Raw genomic sequence first — 24,108 nt, 5'->3', positions numbered from 1 at the left:
CCGATGCACCAGTGCAGGTTTACTGTATCCCTTGGACCTTCACATTGAAGATGAAACACAGAAATAGCATCAGAATTGAATATAAAAGGCACAGTGCCGACTTAAGTACAAGAAGAGTGAATCTTCTCAGAGTTTGTGCTTTGGTCGGCTCCTGGGAGACCAGTATTGGATTCCGATGCACCAGTGCAGGTTTACTGTATCCCTTGGACCTTCAAATTGACGATGAAACACAGAAATCGCATCAGAATTGAATATAAAAGGCACAGTGCCGACTTACGTACAAGAAGAGTGAGTCTCCTAAGAGTTTGTGCTTTGAGCGGATCCTGGGAGACCAGTATTGGATTCCGATGCACCAGTGCAGGTTTACTGTATCCCTTGGACCTTCACATTGACGATGAAACACAGAAATCGCATCGGAATTGAATATAAAAGGCACAGTGCCGACTTAAGTACAAGAAGAGTGAGTCTCCTAAGAGTTTGTGCTTTGAGCGGCTCCTGGGAGACCAGTATTGGATTCCGATGCACCAGTGCAGGTTTACTGTATCCCTTGGACCTTCACATTGACAATGAAACACAGAAATCGCATCGGAATTGAATAGAAAAGGCACAGTGCCGACTTAAGTACAAGAAGAGTGAGTCTCCTAAGATTTTGTAGTTTGTGCGGCTCCTGGGAGACCAGTATTGGATTCCGATGCACCAGTGCAGGTTTACTGTATCCCTTGGACCTTCACATTGACAATGAAACACAGAAATCGCATCGGAATTGAATATAAAAGACACAGTGCCGACTTAAGTACAAGAAGAGTGAGTCTCCTAAGAGTTTGTGGTTTGAGCGGCTCCTGGGAGACCAGTATTGGATTCCGATGCACCAGTGCAGCTTTACTGTATCAATTGGACCTTCACATTGACAATGAAACACAGAAATCGCATCGGAATTTAATATAAAAGGCACAGTGCCGACTTAAGTACAAGAAGAGTGAGTCTCCTAAGAGTTTGTGGTTTGAGCGGCTCCTGGGAGACCAGTATTGGATTCCGATGCACCAGTGCAGGTTTACTGTATCCCTTGGACCTTCACATTGACAATGAAACACAGAAATCGCATCGGAATTGAATATAAAAGACACAGTGCCGACTTAAGTACAAGAAGAGTGAGTCTCCTAAGAGTTTGTGGTTTGAGCGGCTCCTGGGAGACCAGTATTGGATTCCGATGCACCAGTGCAGGTTTACTGTATCCCTTGGACCTTCACATTGACGATGAAACACAGAAATCGCATCGGAATTGAATATAAAAGACACAGTGCCGACTTAAGTACAAGAAGAGTGAGTCTCCTAAGAGTTTGTGGTTTGAGTGGCTCCTGGAAGACCAGTATTGGATTCCGATGCACCAGTGCATTTTTACTGTATCCCTTGGACCTTCACATTGACAATGAAACACAGAAATCGCATCGGAATTGAATATAAAACACACAGTGCCGACTTAAGTACAAGAAGAGTGAGTCTCCTAAGAGTTTGTGCTTTGAGCGGCTCCTGGGAGACCAGTATTGGATTCCGATGCACCAGTGCAGGTTAACTGTATCCCTTGGACCTTCACATTGACAATGAAACATAGAAATAGCATCGGAATTGAATATAAAACACACAGTGCCGACTTAAGTACAAGAAGAGTGAGACTCCTAAGAGTTTGTGCTTTGAGCGGCTCCTGGGAGACAAGTATTGGATTCCGATGCACCAGCGCAGGTTTACTGTATCCCTTGGACCTCACATTGACAATGAAACACAGAAATTGCATCGGAATTGAATATAAAAGACACAGTGCCGACTTAAGTACAAAAAGAGTGAGTCTCCTAAGAGTTTGTGGTTTGAGCGGCTCCTGGGAGACCAGTATTGGGTTCCGATGCACCAGTGCAGGTTTACTGTATCCCTTGGACCTTCACATTGACGATGAAACACAGAAATCGCATCGGAATTGAATATAAAAGGCACAGTGCCGACTTAAGTACAAGAAGAGTGAATCTTCTCAGAGATTGTGCTTTGGGCGGCTCCTGGGAGACCAGTATGGGATTCCGATGCCCCAGTGCAGGTTTTCTGTATCCCTTAGACCTTCACATTGACAATGAAACACAGAAATCGCATCGGAATTGAATATGAAAGACACAGTGCCGACTTAAGTACAAGAAGAGTGAGTCTCCAAACAGTTTGTGAATTGAGCGGCTCCTGGGAGACCAGTATTGGATTCCGATGCACCAGTGCAGGTTTACTGTATCCCTTGGACCTTCACATTGAAGATGAAACACAGAAATAGCATCAGAATTGAATATAAAAGGCACAGTGCCGACTTAAGTACAAGAAGAGTGAATCTTCTCAGAGTTTGTGCTTTGGTCGGCTCCTGGGAGACCAGTATTGGATTCCGATGCACCAGTGCAGGTTTACTGTATCCCTTGGACCTTCACATTGACAATGAAACACAGAAATCGCATCGGAATTGAATATAAAAGACACAGTGCCGACTTAAGTACAAGAAGAGTGAGTCTCCTAAGAGTTTGTGGTTTGAGCGGCTCCTGGGAGACCAGTATTGGATTCCGATGCACCAGTGCAGGTTTACTGTATCCCTTGGACCTTCACATTGACGATGAAACACAGAAATCGCATCGGAATTGAATATAAAAAAGGCACAGTGCCGACTTAAGTACAAGAAGAGTGAGTCTCCTAAAAGTTTGTGCTTTGAGCGGATCCTGGGAGACCAGTATTGGATTCCGATGCACCAGTACAGGTTTACTGTATCCATTGGACCTTCAAATTGACGATGAAACACAGAAATCGCATCGGAATTGAATATAAAAGGCACAGTGCCGACTTAAGAACAAGAAGAGTGAGTCTCCTAAGAGTTTGTGCTTTGAGCGGCTCCTGGGAGACCAGTATTGGATTCCGATGCACCAGTGCAGGTTTACTGTATCCCTTGGACCTTCACATTGACAATGAGACACAGAAATCGCATCGGAATTGAATATAAAAGACACAGTGCCGACTTAATTACAAGAAGAGTGAATCCTCTCAGAGTTTGTGCTTTGGGCGGCTCCTGGGAGACCAGTATTGGATTCCGATGCACCAGTGCAGGTTTACTGTATCCCTTGGACCGTCACATTGACGATGAAACACAGAAATCGCATCGGAATTGAATATAAAATGCACAGTGCCGACTTAAGTACAAGAAGAGTGAATCTTCTCAGAGATTGTGCTTTGGGCGGCTCCTGGGAGACCAGTATGGGATTCCGATGCACCAGTGCAGGTTTACTGTATCCCTTAGACCTTCACATTGACAATGAAACACAGAATTCGCATCGGAATTGAATATAAAAGGCACAATGCCGACTTAAGTACAAGAAGATTGAATCTTCTCAGAGTTTGTGCTTTGGGCGGCTCCTGGGAGACCAGTATTGGATTCCGATGCACCAGTGTAGGTTTACTGTATCCCTTGGACCTTCACATTGACAATGAAACACAGAAATCGCATCGGAATTGAATATAAAGGACACAGTGCCGACTTAAGTACAAGAAGAGTGAGTCTCCTAAGAGTTTGTGGTTTGAGCGGGTCCTTGGAGACCAGTATTGGATTCCGATGCACCAGTGCAGGTTTACTGTATCCCTTGGACCTTCACATTGACAATGAAACACAGATATCGCATCGGAATTGAATATAAAAGACACAGTGCCGACTTAAGTACAAGAAGAGTGAGTCTCTTAAGAGTTTGTGCTTTGAGCGGCTCCTGGGAGACCAGTATTGGATTCCGATGCACCAGTGCAGGTTTACTGTATCCCTTGGACCTTCACATTGACAATGAAACACAGAAATCGCATCGGAATTGAATATAAAAGGCACAGTGCCGACTTAAGTACAAGAAGAGTGAATCTTCTCAGAGTTTGTGCTTTGAGCGGCTCCTGGGAGACCAGTATTGGATTCCGATGCACCAGTGCAGGTTTACTGTATCCCTTGGACCTTCAAATTGACGATGAAACACAGAAATCGCATCGGAATTGAATATAAAAGGCACAGTGCCGACTTACGTACAAGAAGAGTGAGTCTCCTATGAGTTTGTGCTTTGAGCGGATCCTGGGAGACCAGTATTGGATTCCGATGCACCAGTGCAGGTTTACTGTATCCCTTGGACCTTCACATTGAGGATGAAACACAGAAATCGCATCGGAATCGAATATAAAAGGCACAGTGCCGACTTAAGTACAAGAAGAGTGAGTCTCCTAAGAGTTTGTGCTTTGAGCGGCTCTTGGGAGACCAGTATTGGATTCCGATGCACCAGTGCAGGTTTACTGTATCCCTTGGACCTTCACATTGACAATGAAACACAGAAATCGCATCGGAATTGAATATAAAAGACACACTGCCGACATAAGTACAAGAAGAGTGAGTCTCCTAAGGGTTTGTGGTTTGAGCGGCTCCTGGGAGACCAGTATTGGATTCCGATGCACCAGTGCAGGTTTACTGTATCCCTTGGACCTTCACATTAATGAAACACAGAAATCGCATCGGAATTGAATATAAAAGACACAGTGCCGACATAAGTACAAGAAGAGTGAGTCTGCTAAGAGTTTGTGGTTTGAGCGGCTCCTGGGAGACCAGTATTGGATTCCGATGCACCAGTGCATTTTTACTGTATCCCTTGGACATTCACATTGACAATGAAACACAGAAATCGCATCGGAATTGAATATAAAAGACACAGTGCCGACTTAAGTACAAGAAGAGTGAGTCTCCTAAGAGTTTGTGCTTTGAGCGGCTCCTGGGAGACCAGTATTGGATTCCGATGCACCAGTGCAGGTTTACTGTATCCCTTGGACCTTCACATTGACAATGAAACACAGAAATCGCATCGGAATTGAATATAAAATGCACAATGCCGACTTAAGTACAAGAAGATTGAGTCTCCTAGGAGTTTGTGGTTTGAGCGGCTCCTGGGAGACTAGTATTGGATTCCGATGCACCAGTGCAGGTTAACTGTATCCCTTGGACCTTCAAATTGACGATGAAACACAGAAATCGCATCGGAATTGAATATAAAAGGCACAGTGCCGACTTAAGTACAAGAAGAGTGAGTCTCCTAAGAGTTTGTGGTTTGAGCGGCTCCTGGGAGACCAGTATTGGACTCCGATGCACCAGTGCAGGTTTACTGTATCCCTTGGACCTTCACATTGACAATGAAACACAGAAATCGCATCGGAATTGAATATAAAAGACACAGTGCCGACATAAGTACAAGAAGAGTGAGTCTAATAAGAGTTTGTGGCTTGAGCGGCTCCTGGGAGACCAGTATTGGATTCCGATGCACCAGTGCAGGTTTACTGTATCCCTTGGACTTTCACATTGACAATGAAACATAGAAATCGCATCGGAATTGAATATAAAACACACAGTGCCGACTTAAGTACAAGAAGAGTGAGACTCCTAAGAGTTTGTTCTTTGAGCGGCTCCTGGGAGACCAGTATTAGATTCCGATGCACCAGCGCAGGTTTACTGTATCCCTTGGACCTTCACATTGACAATGAAACACAGAAATCACATCGGAATTGAATATAAAAGGCACAGTGCCGACTTAAGTACAAGAAGAGTGAGTCTCCTAAGAGTTTGTGGTTTGAGCGGCTCCTGGGAGACTAGAATTGGATTCCGAATCACCAGTGCTGGTTTACTGTATCCCTTGGACTTTCACATTGACAATGAAACAAAGAAATCGCATCGGACTTGAATATAAAAGACACAGTGCCGACTTAAGTACAAGAAGAGTGAGTCTCCTAAGAGTATGTGGTTTGAGCGGCTCCTGGGAGACCAGTATTGGATTCTGATGCACCAGTGCAGGTTTACTGTATCCCTTGGACCGTCACATCGACAATGAAACACAGAAATCGCATCGGAATTGAATATAAAAGACACAGTGCCGACTTAAGTACAAGAAGAGTGAGTCTCCTAAGAGTTTGTGGTTTGAGCGGCTCCTGGGAGACCAGTATTGGCTTCTGATGCACCAGTGCAGGTTTACTGTATCCCTTGGAGCTTCACATTGACGATGAAACACAGAAATCGCATCGGAATTGAATATAAAAGGCACAGTGCCGACTTAAGTACAAGAAGAGTGAGTCTCCTAAGAGTTTGTGCTTTGAGCGGATCCTGGGAGACCAGTATTGGATTCCGATACACCAGTGCAGGTTTACTGTATCCCTTGGACGTTCAAATTGACGATGAAACACAGAAATCGCATCGGAATTGAATATAAAAGGCACAGTGCCGACTTAAGTACAAGAAGAGTGAATCTTCTCAGAGTTTGTGCTTTGGGCGGCTCCTGGGAGACCAGTATGGGATTCCGATGCACCAGTGCAGGTTTACTGTATCCCTTAGACCTTCACATTGACAATGAAACACAGAAATCGCATCGGAATTGAATATAAAATGCACAATGCCGACTTAAGTACAAGAAGAGTGAATCTTCTCAGAGTTTGTGCTTTGGGCGGCTCCTGGGAGACCAGTATTGGATTCCGATGCACCAGTGCAGGTTTACTGTATCCCTTGGACCTTCACATTGACAATGAAACATAGAAATCGCATCGGAATTGAATATAAAAGACACAGTGCCGACTTAAGTACAAGAAGAGTGAGTCTCCTAAGAGTTTGTGGTTTGAGCGGCTCCTGGGAGACCAGTATTGGGTTCCGATGCACCAGTGCAGGTTTACTGTATCCCTTGGACCTTCACATTGACGATGAAACACAGAAATCGCATCGGAATTGAATATAAAAGGCACAGTGCCGACTTAAGTACAAGAAGAGTGAATCTTCTCAGAGTTTGTGCTTTGGGCGGCTCCTGGGAGACCAGTATTGGATTCCGATGCACCAGTGCAGGTTTACTGTATCCCTTGGACCTTCACATTGACAATGAAACACAGAAAACGCATCGGAATTGAATATAAAAGACACAGTGCCGACTTAAGTACAAGAAGAGTGAGTCTCCTAAGAGTTTGTGGTTTGAGCAACTCCTGGGGGCCCCAGTATTGGATTCCGATGCACCAGTGCAGGTTTACTGTATCCCTTGGACCTTCACATTGACGATGAAACACAGAAATCGCATCGGAATTGAATATAAAAGGCACAGTGCCGACTTAAGTACAAGAAGAGTGAATCTTCTCAGAGTTTGTGCTTTGGGCGGATCCTGGGAGACCAGTATTGGATTCCGATGCACCAGTGCAGGTTTACTGTATCCCTTGGACCTTCACATTGACGATGAAACACAGAAATCGCATCGGAATTGAATATAAAAGACACAGTGCCGACTTAAGTACAAGAAGAGTGAGTCTCCAAAGAGTTTGTGGTTTGAGCGGCTCCTGGGAGACCAGTATTGGATTCCGATGCACCAGTGCAGGTTTACTGTATCCCTTGGACCTTCACATTGAAGATGAAACACAGAAATAGCATCGGAATTGAATATAAAAGGCACAGTGCCGACTTAAGTACAAGAAGAGTGAATCTTCTCAGAGTTTGTGCTTTGGTCGGCTCCTGGGAGACCAGTATTGGATTCCGATGCACCAGTGCAGGTTTACTGTATCCCTTGGACCTTCACATTGACAATGAAACACAGAAATCACATCGGAATTGAATATAAAAGACACAGTGCCGACTTAAGTACAAGAAGAGTGAGTCTCCTAAGAGTTTGTGGTTTGAGCGGCTCCTGGGAGACCAGTATTGGATTCCGATGCACCAGTGCAGGTTTACTGTATCCCTTGGAACTTCACATTGACGATGAAACACAGAAATCGCATCGGAATTGAATATAAAAGGCACAGTGCCGACTTAAGTACAAGAAGAGTGAGTCTCCTAAACGTTTGTGCTTTGAGCGGATCCTGGGAGACCAGTATTGGATTCCGATGCACCAGTGCAGGTTTACTGTATCCATTGGACCTTCAAATTGACGATGAAACACAGAAATCGCATCGGAATTGAATATAAAAGACACAGTGCCGACTTAAGTACAAGAAGAGTGAGTCTCTTAAGATTTTGTGCTTTGAGCGGCTCCTGGGAGACCAGTATTGGATTCCGATGCACCAGTGCAGGTTTACTGTATCCCTTGGACCTTCACATTGAAGATGAAACACAGAAATAGCATCGGAATTGAATATAAAAGGCACAGTGCCGACTTAAGTACAAGAAGAGTGAATCTTCTCAGAGTTTGTGCTTTGGTCGGCTCCTGGGAGACCAGTATTGGATTCCGATGCACCAGTGCAGGTTTACTGTATCCCTTGGACCTTCACATTGACAATGAAACACAGAAATCACATCGGAATTGAATATAAAAGACACAGTGCCGACTTAAGTACAAGAAGAGTGAGTCTCCTAAGAGTTTGTGGTTTGAGCGGCTCCTGGGAGACCAGTATTGGATTCCGATGCACCAGTGCAGGTTTACTGTATCCCTTGGACCTTCACATTGACGATGAAACACAGAAATCGCATCGGAATTGAATATAAAAGGCACAGTGCCGACTTAAGTACAAGAAGAGTGAGTCTCCTAAACGTTTGTGCTTTGAGCGGATCCTGGGAGACCAGTATTGGATTCCGATGCACCAGTGCAGGTTTACTGTATCCATTGGACCTTCAAATTGACGATGAAACACAGAAATCGCATCGGAATTGAATATAAAAGACACAGTGCCGACTTAAGTACAAGAAGAGTGAGTCTCTTAAGATTTTGTGCTTTGAGCGGCTCCTGGGAGACCAGTATTGGATTCCGATGCACCAGTGCAGGTTTACTGTATCCCTTGGACCGTCACATTGACGATGAAACACAGAAATCGCATCGGAATTGAATATAAAAGGCACAGTGCCGACTTAAGTACAAGAAGAGTGAATATTCTCTGAGATTGTGCTTTGGGCGGCTCCTGGGAGACCAGTATTTGATTCCGATGCACCAGTGCAGGTTTACTGTATCCCTTAGACCTTCACATTGACAATGAAACACAGAAATCGCATCGGAATTGAATATAAAAGGCACAATGCCGACTTAAGTACAAGAAGAGTGAGTCTCTTAAGATTTTGTGCTTTGAGCGGCTCCTGGGAGACCAGTATTGGATTCCGATGCACCAGTGCAGGTTTACTGTATCCCTTGGACCTTCACATTGACAATGAAACACAGAAATCGCATCGGAATTGAATATAAAAGGCACAGTGCCGACTTAAGTACAAGAAGAGTGAATCTTCTCAGAGTTTGTGCTTTGAGCGGCTCCTGGGAGACCAGTATTGGATTCCGATGCACCAGTGCAGGTTTACTGCATCCCTTGGACCTTCAAATTGACGATGAAACACAGAAATCGCATCGGAATTGAATATAAAAGGCACAGTGCCGACTTACGTACAAGAAGAGTGAGTCTCCTATGAGTTTGTACTTTGAGCGGATCCTGGGAGACCAGTATTGGATTCCGATGCACCAGTGCAGGTTTACTGTATCCCTTGGACCTTCACATTCAGGATGAAACACAGAAATCGCATCGGAATCGAATATAAAAGGCACAGTGCCGACTTAAGTACAAGAAGAGTGAGTCTCCTAAACGTTTGTGCTTTGAGCGGATCCTGGGAGACCAGTATTGGATTCCGATGCACCAGTGCAGGTTTACTGTATCCATTGGACCTTCAAATTGACGATGAAACACAGAAATCGCATCGGAATTGAATATAAAAGACACAGTGCCGACTTAAGTACAAGAAGAGTGAGTCTCTTAAGATTTTGTGCTTTGAGCGGCTCCTGGGAGACCAGTATTGGATTCCGATGCACCAGCGCAGGTTTACTGTATCCCTTGGACCTTCACATTGACGATGAAACACAGAAATCGCATCGGAATTGAATATAAAAGGCACAGTGCCGACTTAAGTACAAGAAGAGTGAGTCTCCTAAGAGTTTGTGCTTTGAGCGGATCCTGGGAGACCAGTATTGGATTCCGATACACCAGTGCAGGTTTACTGTATCCCTTGGACGTTCAAATTGACGATGAAACACAGAAATCGCATCGGAATTGAATATAAAAGGCACAGTGCCGACTTAAGTACAAGAAGAGTGAATCTTCTCAGAGTTTGTGCTTTGGGCGGCTCCTGGGAGACCAGTATGGGATTCCGATGCACCAGTGCAGGTTTACTGTATCCCTTAGACCTTCACATTGACAATGAAACACAGAAATCGCATCGGAATTGAATATAAAATGCACAATGCCGACTTAAGTACAAGAAGAGTGAATCTTCTCAGAGTTTGTGCTTTGGGCGGCTCCTGGGAGACCAGTATTGGATTCCGATGCACCAGTGCAGGTTTACTGTATCCCTTGGACCTTCACATTGACAATGAAACACAGAAATCACATCGGAATTGAATATAAAAGGCACAGTGCCGACTTAAGTACAAGAAGAGTGAGTCTCCTAAGAGTTTGTGGTTTGAGCGGCTCCTGGGAGACTAGAATTGGATTCCGAATCACCAGTGCTGGTTTACTGTATCCCTTGGACCTTCACATTGACAATGAAACAAAGAAATCGCATCGGACTTGAATATAAAAGACACAGTGCCGACTTAAGTACAAGAAGAGTGAGTCTCCTAAGAGTATGTGGTTTGAGCGGCTCCTGGGAGACCAGTATTGGATTCTGATGCACCAGTGCAGGTTTACTGTATCCCTTGGACCGTCACATCGACAATGAAACACAGAAATCGCATCGGAATTGAATATAAAAGACACAGTGCCGACTTAAGTACAAGAAGAGTGAGTCTCCTAAGAGTTTGTGGTTTGAGCGGCTCCTGGGAGACCAGTATTGGCTTCTGATGCACCAGTGCAGGTTTACTGTATCCCTTGGAGCTTCACATTGACGATGAAACACAGAAATCGCATCGGAATTGAATATAAAAGGCACAGTGCCGACTTAAGTACAAGAAGAGTGAGTCTCCTAAGAGTTTGTGCTTTGAGCGGATCCTGGGAGACCAGTATTGGATTCCGATACACCAGTGCAGGTTTACTGTATCCCTTGGACGTTCAAATTGACGATGAAACACAGAAATCGCATCGGAATTGAATATAAAAGGCACAGTGCCGACTTAAGTACAAGAAGAGTGAATCTTCTCAGAGTTTGTGCTTTGGGCGGCTCCTGGGAGACCAGTATGGGATTCCGATGCACCAGTGCAGGTTTACTGTATCCCTTAGACCTTCACATTGACAATGAAACACAGAAATCGCATCGGAATTGAATATAAAATGCACAATGCCGACTTAAGTACAAGAAGAGTGAATCTTCTCAGAGTTTGTGCTTTGGGCGGCTCCTGGGAGACCAGTATTGGATTCCGATGCACCAGTGCAGGTTTACTGTATCCCTTGGACCTTCACATTGACAATGAAACACAGAAATCGCATCGGAATTGAATATAAAAGACACAGTGCCGACTTAAGTACAAGAAGAGTGAGTCTCCTAAGAGTTTGTGGTTTGAGCGGCTCCTGGGAGACCAGTATTGGGTTCCGATGCACCAGTGCAGGTTTACTGTATCCCTTGGACCTTCACATTGACGATGAAACACAGAAATCGCATCGGAATTGAATATAAAAGGCACAGTGCCGACTTAAGTACAAGAAGAGTGAATCTTCTCAGAGTTTGTGCTTTGGGCGGCTCCTGGGAGACCAGTATTGGATTCCGATGCACCAGTGCAGGTTTACTGTATCCCTTGGACCTTCACATTGACAATGAAACACAGAAAACGCATCGGAATTGAATATAAAAGACACAGTGCCGACTTAAGTACAAGAAGAGTGAGTCTCCTAAGAGTTTGTGGTTTGAGCGGCTCCTGGGGGCCCCAGTATTGGATTCCGATGCACCAGTGCAGGTTTACTGTATCCCTTGGACCTTCACATTGACGATGAAACACAGAAATCGCATCGGAATTGAATATAAAAGGCACAGTGCCGACTTAAGTACAAGAAGAGTGAATCTTCTCAGAGTTTGTGCTTTGGGCGGATCCTGGGAGACCAGTATTGGATTCCGATGCACCAGTGCAGGTTTACTGTATCCCTTGGACCTTCACATTGACGATGAAACACAGAAATCGCATCGGAATTGAATATAAAAGACACAGTGCCGACTTAAGTACAAGAAGAGTGAGTCTCCAAAGAGTTTGTGGTTTGAGCGGCTCCTGGGAGACCAGTATTGGATTCCGATGCACCAGTGCAGGTTTACTGTATCCCTTGGACCTTCACATTGAAGATGAAACACAGAAATAGCATCGGAATTGAATATAAAAGGCACAGTGCCGACTTAAGTACAAGAAGAGTGAATCTTCTCAGAGTTTGTGCTTTGGTCGGCTCCTGGGAGACCAGTATTGGATTCCGATGCACCAGTGCAGGTTTACTGTATCCCTTGGACCTTCACATTGACAATGAAACACAGAAATCACATCGGAATTGAATATAAAAGACACAGTGCCGACTTAAGTACAAGAAGAGTGAGTCTCCTAAGAGTTTGTGGTTTGAGCGGCTCCTGGGAGACCAGTATTGGATTCCGATGCACCAGTGCAGGTTTACTGTATCCCTTGGAACTTCACATTGACGATGAAACACAGAAATCGCATCGGAATTGAATATAAAAGGCACAGTGCCGACTTAAGTACAAGAAGAGTGAGTCTCCTAAACGTTTGTGCTTTGAGCGGATCCTGGGAGACCAGTATTGGATTCCGATGCACCAGTGCAGGTTTACTGTATCCATTGGACCTTCAAATTGACGATGAAACACAGAAATCGCATCGGAATTGAATATAAAAGACACAGTGCCGACTTAAGTACAAGAAGAGTGAGTCTCTTAAGATTTTGTGCTTTGAGCGGCTCCAGGGAGACCAGTATTGGATTCCGATGCACCAGTGCAGGTTTACTGTATCCCTTGGACCTTCACATTGAAGATGAAACACAGAAATAGCATCGGAATTGAATATAAAAGGCACAGTGCCGACTTAAGTACAAGAAGAGTGAATCTTCTCAGAGTTTGTGCTTTGGTCGGCTCCTGGGAGACCAGTATTGGATTCCGATGCACCAGTGCAGGTTTACTGTATCCCTTGGACCTTCACATTGACAATGAAACACAGAAATCACATCGGAATTGAATATAAAAGACACAGTGCCGACTTAAGTACAAGAAGAGTGAGTCTCCTAAGAGTTTGTGGTTTGAGCGGCTCCTGGGAGACCAGTAATGGATTCCGATGCACCAGTGCAGGTTTACTGTATCCCTTGGACCTTCACATTGACGATGAAACACAGAAATCGCATCGGAATTGAATATAAAAGGCACAGTGCCGACTTAAGTACAAGAAGAGTGAGTCTCCTAAACGTTTGTGCTTTGAGCGGATCCTGGGAGACCAGTATTGGATTCCGATGCACCAGTGCAGGTTTACTGTATCCATTGGACCTTCAAATTGACGATGAAACACAGAAATCGCATCGGAATTGAATATAAAAGACACAGTGCCGACTTAAGTACAAGAAGAGTGAGTCTCTTAAGATTTTGTGCTTTGAGCGGCTCCTGGGAGACCAGTATTGGATTCCGATGCACCAGTGCAGGTTTACTGTATCCCTTGGACCGTCACATTGACGATGAAACACAGAAATCGCATCGGAATTGAATATAAAAGGCACAGTGCCGACTTAAGTACAAGAAGAGTGAATATTCTCTGAGATTGTGCTTTGGGCGGCTCCTGGGAGACCAGTATTTGATTCCGATGCACCAGTGCAGGTTTACTGTATCCCTTAGACCTTCACATTGACAATGAAACACAGAAATCGCATCGGAATTGAATATAAAAGGCACAATGCCGACTTAAGTACAAGAAGAGTGAGTCTCTTAAGATTTTGTGCTTTGAGCGGCTCCTGGGAGACCAGTATTGGATTCCGATGCACCAGTGCAGGTTTACTGTATCCCTTGGACCTTCACATTGACAATGAAACACAGAAATCGCATCGGAATTGAATATAAAAGGCACAGTGCCGACTTAAGTACAAGAAGAGTGAATCTTCTCAGAGTTTGTGCTTTGAGCGGCTCCTGGGAGACCAGTATTGGATTCCGATGCACCAGTGCAGGTTTACTGCATCCCTTGGACCTTCAAATTGACGATGAAACACAGAAATCGCATCGGAATTGAATATAAAAGGCACAGTGCCGACTTACGTACAAGAAGAGTGAGTCTCCTATGAGTTTGTACTTTGAGCGGATCCTGGGAGACCAGTATTGGATTCCGATGCACCAGTGCAGGTTTACTGTATCCCTTGGACCTTCACATTCAGGATGAAACACAGAAATCGCATCGGAATCGAATATAAAAGGCACAGTGCCGACTTAAGTACAAGAAGAGTGAGTCTCCTAAGAGTTTGTGGTTTGAGCGGCTCTTGGGAGACCAGTATTGGATTCCGATGCACCAGTGCAGGTTTACTGTATCCCTTGGACCTTCACATTGACAATGAAACACAGAAATCGCATCGGAATTGAATATAAAAGACACAGTGCCGACTTAAGTACAAGAAGAGTGAGTCTCCTAAGTGTTTGTGGTTTGAGCGGCTCCTGGGAGTCCAGTATTGGATTCCGATGCACCAGTGCAGGTTTACTGTATCCCTTGGACCTTCACATTAATGAAACACAGAAATCGCATCGGAATTGAATATAAAAGACACAGTGCCGACTTAAGTACAAGAAGAGTGAGTCTCCTAAGAGTTTGTGGTTTGAGCGGCTCCTGGGAGACCAGTATTGGATTCCGATGCACCAGTGCAGGTTTACTGTATCCCTTGGACCTTCACATTGACGATGTAACACAGAAATCGCATCGGAATTGAATATAAAAGACACAGTGCCGACTTAAGTACAAGAAGAGTGAGTCTGCTAAGAGTTTGTGGTTTGAGCGGCTCCTGGGAGACCAGTATTGGATTCCGATGCACCAGTGCATTTTTACTGTATCCCTTGGACCTTCACATTGACAATGAAACACAGAAATCGCATCGGAATTGAATATAAAAGACACAGTGCCGACTTAAGTACAAGAAGAGTGAGTCTCCTAAGAGTTTGTGCTTTGTACGGCTCCTGGGAGACCAGTATTGGATTCCGATGCACCAGTGCAGGTTTACTGTATCCCTTAAACCTTCACATTGACAATGAAACACAGAAATCGCTTCTGAATTGAATATAAAAGACACAGCACCGACTTAAGTACAAGATGAGTGAGTCTCCTAAGAGTTTGTGCTTTGAGCGGCTCCTGGGAGACCAGTATTGGATTCTGATGCACCAGTGCAGGTTTAGTGTATCCCTTGGACCTTCACATTGACAATGAAACACAGAAATCGCATCGGAATTGAATATAAAAGACACAGTGCCGACTTAAGTACAAGAAGAGTGAGTCTCCTAAGAGTTTGTGGTTTGAGCGGCTCCTGGGAGACTAGTATTGGATTCCGATGCGCCAGTGCAGGTTTACTGTATCCCTTGGAGCTTCACATTGACGATGAAACACAGAAATCGCATCGGAATTGAATATAAAAGGCACAGTGCCGACTTAAGTACAAGAAGAGTGAGTCTCCTACGAGTTTGTGCTTTGAGCGGATCCTGGGAGACCAGTATTGGATTCCGATGCACCAGTGCAGGTTTACTGTATCCCTTGGACCTTCAAATTGACGATGAAACACAGAAATCGCATCGGAATTGAATATAAAAGGCACAGTGCCGACTTAAGTACAAGAAGAGTGAGTCTCCTAAGAGTTTGTGGTTTGAGCGGCTCCTGGGAGACCAGTAGTGGATTCCGATGCACCAGTGCAGGTTTACTGTATCCCTTGGACCTTCACATTGACGATGAAACACAGAAATCGCATCGGAATTGAATATAAAAGGCACAGTGCCGACTTAAGTACAAGAAGAGTGAATCTTCTCAGAGTTTGTGCTTTGGGCGGCTCCTGGGAGACCAGTATTGGATTCCGATGGACCTGTGCAGGTTTACTGTATCCCTTGGACCTTCACATTGACAATGAAACACAGAAATCGCATCGGAATTGAATATAAAAGGCACAATGCCGACTTAAGTACAAGAAGAGTGAATCTTTTCAGAGTTTGTGCTTTGGGCGGCTCCTGGGAGACCAGTATTGGATTCCGATGCACCAGTGCAGGTTTACTGTATCCCTTGGACCTTCACATTGACAATGAAACACAGAAAACGCATCGGAATTGAATATAAAAGACACAGTGCCGACTTAAGTACAAGAAGAGTGAGTCTCCAAAGAGTTTGTGGTTTGAGCGGCTCCTGGGAGACCAGTATTGCATTCCGATGCACCAGTGCAGGTTTACTGTATCCCTTGGACCTTCACATTGAAGATGAAACACAGAAATAGCATCGGAATTGAATATAAAAGGTACAGTGCCGACTTAAGTACAAGAAGAGTGAATCTTCTCAGAGTTTGTGCTTTGGGCGGCTCCTGGGAGACCAGTATTGGATTCCGATGCACCAGTGCAGGTTTACTGTATCCCTTGGAACTTCGCATTGACAATGAAACACAGAAATCGCATCGGAATTGAATATAAAAGACACAGTGCCGACTAAAGTACAAGAAGAGTGAGTCTCCTAAGAGTTTGTGGTTTGAGCGGCTCCTGGGAGACCAGTATTGGATTCCGATGCACCAGTGCAGGTTTACTGTATCCCTTGGACCTTCACATTGACGATGAAACACAGAAATCGCATCGGAATTGAATATAAAAGGCACAGTGCCGACTTAAGTACAAGAAGAGTGAATCTTCTCAGAGTTTGTGCTTTGGGCGGCTCCTGGGAGACCAGTATTGTATTCCGATGCACCAGTGCAGGTGTACTGTATCCCTTGGACCTTCACATTGACGATGAAACACAGAAATCGCATCGGAATTGAATATAAAAGGCACAGTGCTGACTTAAGTACAAGAAGAGTGAATCTTCTCAGAGATTGTGCTTAGGCGGCTCCTGGGAGACCAGTATGGGATTCCGATGCACCAGTGCAGGTTTACTGTATCCCTTAGACCTTCACATTGACAATGAAACACAGAAATCGCATCGGAATTGAATATAAAAGGCACAATGCCGACTTAAGTACAAGAAGAGTGAATCTTCTCAGAGTTTGTGCTTTGGGCGGCTCCTGGGAGACCAGAATTGGATTCCGATGCACCAGTGCAGGTTTACTGTATCTCTTGGACCTTCACATTGACAATGAAACACAGAAATCGCATCGGAATTGAATATAAAAGACACAGTGCCGACTTAAGTACAAGAAGAGTGAGTCTCCTAAGCGTTTGTGGTTTGAGCGGCTCCTGGGAGACCAGTATTGGGTTCCGATGCACCAGTGCAGGTTTACTGTATCCCTTGGACCTTCACATTGACGATGAAACACAGAAATCGCTTCGGAATTGAATATAAAAGGCACAGGGCCGACTTAAGTACAAGAAGAGTGAATCTTCTCAGAGTTTGTGCTTTGGGCGGCTCCTGGGAGACCAGTATTGGATTCCGATGCACCAGTGCAGGTTTACTGTATCCCTTGGACCTTCACATTGTCAATGAAACACAGAAATCGCATCGGAATTGAATAGAAAAGGCACAGTGCCGACTTAAGTACAAGAAGATTGAGTCTCCTAAGAGTTTGTGGTTTGAGCGGCTCCTGGGAGACCAGTATTGGATTCCGATGCACCAGTGCAGGTTTACTGTATCCCTTGGACCTTCAAATTGACGATGAAACACAGAAATCGCATCGGAATTGAATATAAAAGGCACAGTGCCGACTTAAGTACAAGAAGAGTGAGTCTCCTAAGAGTTTGTGGTTAGAGCGGCTCCTGGGAGACCAGTATTGGATTCCGATGCACCAGTGCAGGTTTACTGTATCCCTTGGACCTTCACATTGACAATGAAACACAGAAATCGCATCGGAATTGAATATAAAATACACAGTGCCGACTTAAGGACAAGAAGAGTGAGTCTCCTAAGAGTTTGTGGTTTGAGCGGCTCCTGGGAGACCAGTATTGGATTCCGATGCACCAGTGCAGGTTTACTGTATCCCTTGGACCTTCACATTGACAATGAAACACAGAAATCGCATCGGAATTGAATATAAAAGACACAGTGCCGACTTAAGTACAAGAAGAGTGAGTCTCCTAAGAGTTTGTGGTTAGAGCGGCTCCTGGGAGACCAGTATTGGATTCCGATGCACCAGTGCAGGTTTACTGTATCCCTTGGACCTTCACATTGACAATGAAACACAGAAATCGCATCGGAATTGAATATAAAAGACACAGTGCCGACTTAAGTACAAGAAGAGTGAGTCTCTTAAGAGTTTGTGCTTTGAGCGGCTCCTGGGAGACCAGTATTGGATTCCGATGCACCAGTGCATTTTTACTGTATCCCTTGGACCTTCACATTGACAATGAAACACAGAAATCGCATCTGAATTGAATATAAAAGGCACAGTGCCGACTTAAGTACAAGAAGAGTGAATCTTCTCAGAGTTTGTGCTTTGAGCGGCTCCTGGGAGACCAGTATTGGATTCCGATGCACCAGTGCAGGTTTACTGTATCCCTTGGACCTTCAAATTGACGATGAAACACAGAAATCGCATCGGAATAGAATATAAAAGGCACAATGCCGACTTAAGTACAAGAAGAGTGAGTCTCCTAAGAGTTTGTGGTTTGAGCGGCTCCTGGGAGACTAGTATTGGATTCCGATGCACCAGTGCAGGTTAACTGTATCCCTTGGACCTTCAAATAGACGATGAAACACAGAAATCGCATCGGAATTGAATATAAAAGGCACAGTGCCGACTTAAGTACAAGAAGAGTGAGTCTCCTAAGAGTTTGTGGTTTGAGCGGCTCCTGGGTGACCAGTATTGGACTCCGATGCACCAGTGCAGGTTTACTGTATCCCTTGGACCTTCACATTGACAATGAAACACAGAAATCGCATCGGAATTGAATATAAAAGACACAGTGCCGACTTAAGTACAAGAAGAGTGAGTCTCCTAAGAGTTTGTGGTTTGAGCGACTCCTGGGAGACCAGTATTGGATTCCGATGCGCCAGTGCAGGTTTACTGTATCCCTTGGACCTTCACATTGACAATGAAACATAGAAATCGCATCGGAATTGAATATAAAACACACAGTGCCGACTTAAGTACAAGAAGAGTGAGACTTTTAAGAGTTTGTGCTTTGAGCGGCTCCTGGGAGACCAGTATTGGATTCCGATGCAACAGCGCAGGTTTACTGTATCCCTTGGACCTTCACATTGACGATGAAACACAGAAATCGCATCGGAATTGAATATAAAAGACACAGTGCCGACTTAAGTACAAGAAGAGTGAGTCTCCTAAGAGTTTGTGCTTTGAGCGGCTCCTGGGAGACCAGAATTGGATTCCGATTCACCAGTGCAGGTTTACTGTATCCCTTGGACCTTCACATTGACAATGAAACACAGAAATCGCATCGGAATTGAATATAAAAGACACAGTGCCGACTTAAGTACAAGATGAGTGAGTCTCCTAAGAGTTTGTGCTTTGAGCGGCTCCTGGGAGACCAGTATTGGATTCTGATGCACCAGTGCAGGTTTACTGTATCCCTTGGACCTTCACATTGACAATGAAACACAGAAATCGCATCGGAATTGAATATAAAAGACACAGTGCCGACTTAAGTACAAGAAGAGTGAGTCTCCTAAGAGTTTGTGGTTTGAGCGGCTCCTGGGAGACCAGTATTGGATTCCGATGCACCAGTGCAGGTTTACTGTATCATTTGGACTTCACATTGACGATGAAACACAGAAATCGCATCGGAATTGAATATAAAAGGCACAGTGCCGACTTAAGTACAAGAAGAGTGAGTCTCCTAAGAGTTTGTGCTTTGAGCGGATCCTGGGAGACCAGTATTGGATTCCGATGCACCAGTGCAGGTTTACTGTATCCCTTGGACCTTCAAATTGACGATGAAACACAGAAATCGCATCGGAATTGAATATAAAAGGCACAGTGCCGACTTAAGTACAAGAAGAGTGAGTCTCCTAAGAGTTTGTGCTTTGCGCGGCTCCTGGGAGACCAGTACTGGATTCCGATGCACCAGTGCAGGTTTACTGTATCCCTTGGACCTTCACATTGACAATGAGACACAGAAATCGCATCGGAATTGAATATAAAAGACACAGTGCCGACTTAAGTACAAGAAGAGTGAATCTTCTCAGAGTTTGTGCTTTGGGCGGCTCCTGGGAGACCAGTATTGTATTCCGATGCACCAGTGCAGGTTTACTGTATCCCTTGGACCTTCACATTGACAATGAAACACAGAAATCGCATCGGAATTGAATATAAAAGGCACAATGCCGACTTATGTACAAGAAGAGTGAATCTTCTCAGAGTTTGTGCTTTGGGCGGCTCCTGGGAGACCAGTATTGGATTCCGATGCACCAGTGCCGGTTTACTGTATCCCTTGGACCTTCACGTTGACAATGTAACACAGAAATCGCATCGGAATTGAATATAAAAGACACAGTGCCGACTTAAGTACAAGAAGAGTGAGTCTCCTAAGAGTTTGTGGTTTGAGCGGCTCCTGGGAGACCAGTATTGGATTCCGATGCACCAGTGCAGGTTTACTGTATCCCTTGGACCTTCACATTGACGATGAAACACAGAAATCGCATCGGAATTGAATATAAAAGGCACAGTGCCGACTTAAGTACAAGAAGAGTGAATCTTCTCAGAGTTTGTGCTTTGGGCGGCTCCTGGGAGACCAGTATTGGATTCCGATGCACCAGTGCAGGTTTACTGTATCCCTTGGACCTTCACATTGACAATGAAACACAGAAATCGCATCGGAATTGAATATAAAAGTCACAATGCCGACTTAAGTACAAGAAGAGTGAATCTTCTCAGAGTTAGTGCTTTGGGCGGCTCCTGGGAGACCAGTATTGGATTCCGATGCACCAGTGCAGGTTTACTGTATCCCTTGGACCTTCACATTGACAATGAAACACAGAAATCGCATCGGAATTGAATATAAAAGACACAGTGCCGACATAAGTACAAGAAGAGTGAGTCTCCTAAGAGTTTGTGGTTTGAACGGCTCCTGGGAGACCAGTATTGGATTCCGATGCACCAGTGCAGGTTTACTGTATCCCTTGGACCTTCACATTGACGATGAAACACAGAAATCGCATCGGAATTGAATATAAAAGGCACAGTGCCGACTTAAGTACAAGAAGAGTGAATCTTCTCAGATATTGTGCTTTGGGCGGCTCCTGGGAGACCAGTATTGGATTCCGATGCACCAGTGCAGGTTTACTGTATCCCTTAGACCTTCACATTGACAATGAAACACAGAAATCGCATCGGAATTGAATATAAAAGGCACAATGCCGACTTAAGTACAAGAAGAGTGAATCTTCTCAGAGTTTGTGCTTTGGGCGCCTCCTGGGCGACCAGTATTGGATTCCGATGCACCAGTGCAGGTTTACTGTATCCCTTGGACCTCCACATTGACGATGAAACACAGAAATCGCATCGGAATTGAATATAAAAGACACAGTGCCGACTTAAGTACAAGAAGAGTGAGTCTCCTAAGAGTTTGTGGTTTGAGCGGCTCCTGGGAGACCAGTATTGGATTCCGATGCACCAGTGCAGGTTTACTGTATCCCTTGGACCTTCACATTGAAAATGAGACACAGAAATCGCATCGGAATTGAATATAAAAGACACAGTGCGGACTTAAGTACAAGAAGAGTGAATCTTCTCAGAGTTTGTGCTTTGGGCGGCTCCTGGGAGACCAGTATTGGATTCCGATGCACCAGTGCAGGTTTACTGTATCCCTTGGACCTTCACATTGACAATGAAACACAGAAATCGCATCGGAATTGAATATAAAAGACACAGTGCCGACTTAAGTACAAGAAGAGTGAGTCTCCTAAGAGTTTGTGGTTTGAGCGGCTCCTGGGAGACCAGTATTGGATTCCGATGCACCAGTGCAGGTTTACTGTATCATTTGGACTTCACATTGACGATGAAACACAGAAATCGCATCGGAATTGAATATAAAAGGCACAGTGCCGACTTAAGCACAAGAAGAGTGAGTCTCCTAAGAGTTTGTGCTTTGAGCGGATCCTGGGAGACCAGTATTGGATTCCGATGCACCAGTGCAGGTTTACTGTATCCCTTGGACCTTCAAATTGACGATGAAACACAGAAATCGCATCGGAATTGAATATAAAAGGCACAGTGCCGACTTAAGTACAAGAAGAGTGAGTCTCCTAAGAGTTTGTGCTTTGCGCGGCTCCTGGGAGACCAGTATTGGATTCCGATGCACCAGTGCAGGTTTACTGTATCCCTTGGACCTTCACATTGACGATGAAACACAGAAATCGCATCGGAATTGATTATAAAAGGCACAATGCCGACTTAAGTACAAGAAGAGTGAATCTTCTCAGAGTTTGTGCTTTGGGCGCCTCCTGGGCGACCAGTATTGGATTCCGATGCACCAGTGCAGGTTTACTGTATCCCTTGCACCTTCACATTGACAATGAAACACAGAAATCGCATCGGAATTGAATATAAAAGACACAGTGCCGACATAAGTACAAGAAGAGTGAGTCTCCTAAGAGTTTGTGGTTTGAGCGGCTCCTGGGAGACCAGTATTGGATTCCGATGCACCAGTGCAGGTTTACTGTATCCCTTGGACCTTCACATTGACGATGAAACACAGAAATCGCATCGGAATTGAATATAAAAGGCACAGTGCCGACTTAAGTACAAGAATAGTGAATCTTCTCAGATATTGTGCTTTGGGCGGCTCCTGGGAGACCAGTATTCGATTCCGATGCACCAGTGCAGGTTTACTGTATCCCTTAGACCTTCACATTGACAACGAAACACAGAAATCGCATCGGAATTGAATATAAAAGGCACAATGCCGACTTAAGTACAAGAAGAGTGAATCTTCTCAGAGTTTGTGCTTTGGGCGCCTCCTGGGCGACCAGTATTGGATTCCGATGCACCAGTGCAGGTTTACTGTATCCCTTGGACCTCCACATTGACGATGAAACACAGAAATCGCATCGGAATTGAATATAAAAGACACAGTGCCGACTTAAGTACAAGAAGAGTGAGTCTCCTAAGAGTTTGTGGTTTGAGCGGCTCCTGGGAGACCAGTATTGGATTCCGATGCACCAGTGCAGGTTTACTGTATCCCTTGGACCTTCACATTGAAAATGAGACACAGAAATCGCATCGGAATTGAATATAAAAGACACAGTGCCGACTTAAGTACAAGAAGAGTGAATCTTCTCAGAGTTTGTGGTTTGGGCGGCTCCTGGGAGAGCAGTATTGTATTCCGATGCACCAGTGCAGGTTTACTGTATCCCTTGGACCTTCACATTGACAATGAAACACAGAAATCGCATCGGAATTGAATATAAAAGGCACAATGCCGACTTAAGTACAAGAAGAGTGAATCTTCTCAGAGTTTGTGCTTTGGGCGGCTCCTGGGAGACCAGTATTGGATTCCGATGCACCAGTGCAGGTTTACTGTATCCCTTGGACCTTCACGTTGACAATGTAACACAGAAATCGCATCGGAATTGAATATAAAAGACACAGTGCCGACTTAAGTACAAGAAGAGTGAGTCTCCTAAGAGTTTGTGGTTTGAGCGGCTCCTGGGAGACCAGTATTGGATTCCGATGCACCAGTGCAGGTTTACTGTATCCCTTGGACCTTCACATTGACGATGAAACACAGAAATCGCATCGGAATTGAATATAAAAGACACAGTGCCGACTTAAGTACAAGAAGAGTGAGTCTCCTAAGAGTTTGTGGTTTGAGCGGCTCCTGGGAGACCAGTATTGGATTCCGATGCACCAGTGCAGGTTTACTGTATCCCTTGGACCTTCACATTGAAAATGAGACACAGAAATCGCATCGGAATTGAATATAAAAGACACAGTGCCGACTTAAGTACAAGAAGAGTGAATCTTCTCAGAGTTTGTGGTTTGGGCGGCTCCTGGGAGACCAGTATTGTATTCCGATGCACCAGTGCAGGTTTACTGTATCCCTTG

The sequence above is a fragment of the Schistocerca nitens genome, chromosome 12 (assembly GCF_023898315.1).
Source record: "Schistocerca nitens isolate TAMUIC-IGC-003100 chromosome 12, iqSchNite1.1, whole genome shotgun sequence".
NCBI classification, from domain to species: Eukaryota; Metazoa; Arthropoda; class Insecta; order Orthoptera; family Acrididae; genus Schistocerca; species Schistocerca nitens.
The sequence above is the reverse complement of the archived record's forward strand: the minus strand, read 5'-3'. Positions refer to the sequence as shown.